This window comes from Heterodontus francisci, unplaced genomic scaffold, assembly GCF_036365525.1.
Source record: "Heterodontus francisci isolate sHetFra1 unplaced genomic scaffold, sHetFra1.hap1 HAP1_SCAFFOLD_59, whole genome shotgun sequence".
Lineage (NCBI taxonomy): Eukaryota > Metazoa > Chordata > Chondrichthyes > Heterodontiformes > Heterodontidae > Heterodontus > Heterodontus francisci.
In genome coordinates this window covers 5,003,965-5,008,182 of record NW_027140758.1, presented here as the reverse complement: position 1 = coordinate 5,008,182, position 4,218 = coordinate 5,003,965, and the positions used below count along the sequence as shown (strand labels likewise).

The following is a 4,218-nucleotide window of genomic DNA, read 5'->3' as shown; positions in this document are numbered from 1 at the left end:
ATCAAATCCACTTAATATTTCTGACTGAAGATGGTTGCAAATGCTTCAGCTTCATCTTTTGCACTGACGTGCTCAGCACCACCATCATTGAGGATGTGAATGTTTTTGGAGCCTCCTCATCTTGTTAGTTATTTGATTATCCACCACCATTCACGACTGGATGTGGCAGGACTGTGGAGCTGTGATCTGATCCTGAGGGAGATATCCGTGCGTGGAATGGCAGGATGTATGGAGAGTGATCCTGAAGAGGGTGTCTGAGCCTGGAGTGGAAGCTTTCCGTGGAGGTGCAGAAGTAGGTCATTCAGCCCCAGTGTTTTATAAAGGTTTAGCATAACTTATTTGCTTTTACTCTATGCCTCTATTCATAAAGCCAAGTGTCCTGTTTGCTCTTAGCAACCTTTTCAAACCTTGATCAAAAAAGATTGGTGTCCATTGTCTCATTCTTCCTCGCAAACTGTATCACTTCACAATTTTCTGTGTAAAATTTTATCTGTTGTGTGAAAGCCCATTTTACCAGTGTGATTAAGTTCCTCTGAAGTGTGTTACTGTCACTGGCATAGGACGCAATTCACGAGCATTCTTTGATGCTATCTCTGTGGAAAGAGCAATCTTACACACTAGCTCAAATTGGGATTTTGTGTGTTTAGTATCTTTCCTCATCCACCAATATAAGCACAAATCTGTCTCATAATGTACGGTCTAAGAATGTGCCAAAGTTGCAATGTGGTGATAAATTCTTCAGTGTCACAATGTACTCACCAACTGTTTCACTACTTTTCTGATTTCTGGATCCAAGTTTGTAGCTTTCCGCGATCTCCAGTGGCTTAGGGTTGAGCCTCACTTCAACGAAGAAACGGAAAATTATAATTTAAAGATTACACTGTCCATCATTCACATCTCTGTCTTCTCCTGAACTTCGAGTTCAAATTTGTTTGTGAAGTTGATTCACACGTTAAGACAGCACAGTCTTTGTCTTTGCGAAGGAAGTGATTTGGGAATGGCTGTTTGAAACTGTCCCTTCTTGCACAGAAATTCAGTGCAAATACTCGATCACTCACAATTTCCTTGAGAGAAATTTGTTCACAATCGCATTCGACACGGAAACTGCCTCAGCATTAATCTCACTGAAGCAGAATGTGACCGTGTTGTATGTTTCAGAATGTTGGTGCCGTTATTAGTCGCTATTAGACTGGGACACAGGGCAAGGTTGATCCGAGGTTGGAATATGTTATCATTCAGGAGCAAGAAAAATCAAAAGGAACAAAATAAGAAAACCCAGTCTCTGGATTTGAGAATCTGTAGATTCGCTTTGGGAAAGTGAATCAGAGCAGAATGAAGGGTGAACTGTCCAGAAGAGATGAAGACACAGCTCAGTCAACACGTTCCCCTGGTTTATGATGCTGGAACATTCCTCACACAGAAATGATTCAACCCAATGACAAACATTCTTACAGCTGATAATTTATGCTACTGATTTAAGGACTGTCTCATGTGGTTACCGACTGACGACGAGAAGATATTAAACTTTGTTCTATTCAATCGAGCTGTGATGAAGTTTGAATTTTTCTACCTTTTATAAACAGTATTTGAAGGGTCTTGGTAACAATGTTCAGTGTTGATGAGAGTGGGGTCTGGGTGAGAAGCTGCTGAGTGTGACAGGGTCAGGACTGGATGCAGGAAGTTCTCTGACAGTCCCCTCTATCTTTCTGATGGGTTTGAGTTGATTTACGACTGGTAGCTTTTATTTTACTTTTCTTATTTAGAGATACAGCACTGAAACAGGCCCTTCGGCCCACCGAGTCTGTGCCAACCAGCAACCACCCATTTATACTAATCCTACATTAATCCCATATTCCCTACCACATCCCCACCATTCTCCAACCACGTACCTACACTGGGGACAATTTACAATGGCCAATTTACCTACCAACCTGCAAGTCTTTTGGAGGTGGGAGGAAACCAGAGCACCCGGCGGAAACCCACACAGACACAGGGAGAACTTGCAAACTCCACACAGGCAGTACCCAAAACTGAATCCTGGTCGCTGGAGCTGTGAGGCTGCTGTGCTAACCATTGTGCCACTGTGCTGCTGTTGGTGTTTTGATAAATGAAGGAAGTTCCCTCCACCCATTTTCTTTGGACAGACAGTGTGGTACATGGATGTAAAGGGTTAATGCTGAAGATAGTGGGATCAACCCCTCCCAGTGTCAGAGTGATGATGTAACAGTCACATGAGATGAAGTTTGGGAGAAGAGAGAGCAGCACCAAGGATGCTAGCTTAGCAGGCTTGATGAGTGTGTATCGAGTATTGTGTAAATTAGAAAAGAGTTCTTAGTTCTTTCAGCAGGAACTGTGTCCAGAAAATATCGAGAAACTCACAATTTTATTATTCAGGAGTCGGAACACAGATATTAATTCCAAGTGACAGTTCTGGGACCAATTAACAAAAAAAGTAGAGAATAATATTGCTGACTGATTGAAATCCCCGAGTGAGGAGACAGTTAAACAGGTGATCTGTTGGAGTATCCTTCGATCCAAGGTTTCAGCAACATTTAATCTCCCTTTTTGGTGAAATTCTCTGTTATTTGCAACTTTTTTTTATCAGCTTTGATGGGCGAGTGAAAAACTGAAAAGATTGAACAGTTCCATCCTTTCTTTTCTTCCTTCTTCTCTTCTTTCCATCAGTTTCTCTTTTCTGTCCCAGATCAATATAATGATGAGAATCCCACTTTAATCTGCTGTTTCTGGTGTTTTATCCATTCCAATCAAAATTTCAACATTCCAAACAAATCTATTTGTTATTCCACAGTGTCTCTCCATGTGTTTTATTCTGTTGTATGCTTTCACAGTCTGTTTGATGATCAATGTTACATCTCACTCTCTGTTCTGGTGAAGATCAGAAGCAGTGATATCTGTTTACACCACCCGACAAGTCGGCCTGAGGCTGTGCATCACTGATCATGTGGAGTTTAAGCAATTCTTCCAGTCAGTTGGTTCAGTTGTCATTTCATGAGTAATTCGGTCATCATGACTTCGTCAGTGACCTAATGGTTCAGGTGTCTGAGTGATGTTAATCATGATGTGTTGAAATGATTGTATGTTCCAGTCTTTCCGTGGTGGGTTTTCACACCGAGTAGAAACGTGTTGGACATGGTCTGGAAATGTTTCACACCGCTCCATTCCCAACTTCATTTCCTTGCAGAAGATATATTTCCATCATTGCACAACTGGCTGCACAGCCAGAAACTGTGCTGAATGTGACAGCTGTGCTTCTGCAACTGACAAGGTGGCCGAGAGGTTAAGGCGATGGACTGCTAATCCATTGTTCTCTGCACACGTGGGTTCGAATCCCATCCTTGTCGCTAGTTTATGAACTGTTTAGTGTATTGTTGATGTTTAAAGTCAGCCTCGAAACCTGTTCTTGTCAATTTCCAGACAGTGATTCCAGAATTGGTTATACTTTATTAAAATTGAGACAGACAATTGGAATTCTTCACCCAAACTGCACTGGAATGAAGATCAAATAGGGATCACGAAACAGAGCAGGATTTTTCCTCCCCTCCTTCCTTCCATCTTTACTTTCTCTCGATTTGCACCAAGTGAAAGACAAATGGGAAAAGCAAATGGCGAGGGAGCAGATGCAGAAAATTATCCTTTGGCAAGAAATTTATTTTCAAATCTTCTTGATAGATTAAGTGAGTGAGCAATGCTTTGGCAGATGGAGTTTAAAATGAGGGGTCATCTACTACCTACGATCGATCAGAGTGTTTTTTTGTAAGAGGTGAGATGTTAGAAACGGCGGAGGAGCAGAGACCCGAATACTGAATTAATAAAAGCTAGTGGACTGGTAGAAAATAATGTGAAAAGTGAACAGAATATGAAGATTGGAACTCATGTTGCAGTGATATAAAGCTCTGTGGTCCTGAAGTAAATGTCCAAGCCCAGATTGTGGGGGAATCTGTGGAGAGTGATTTGGTTTTTATTCATTCTTGGGTGTGAGTATCGCTGATAAGGCGAACATTTATTACCCATTCCTATTGCCGTTGAGAAGGTGGTGGAGAGCTGCCTTCTTGAACTGATGCAGTCCATATGGTGCAGGAACACCCACAGTGCTATTGGGGAGGGAGTTCCAGGATTGTGACCCAACAACAGTGAAGGAATGGCGATATCGTTCCAAGTCAGGATGGTGAGTGTCTTGGAGGGGAACCTGCAGGTAGT

At 42.0% G+C, this 4,218-nt stretch overlaps 1 non-coding gene across 1 annotated transcript; it reads left to right on the top strand.

Annotated features, from left to right (window-relative positions):
• The first annotated feature begins 3,280 nt into the window (after nucleotides 1-3,280).
• Nucleotides 3,281-3,362, top strand: trnas-gcu (transfer RNA serine (anticodon GCU)). The gene has a single exon. It is a non-coding gene; the product is annotated as a tRNA-Ser (tRNA).
• The last annotated feature ends 856 nt before the right edge of the window (nucleotides 3,363-4,218 follow it).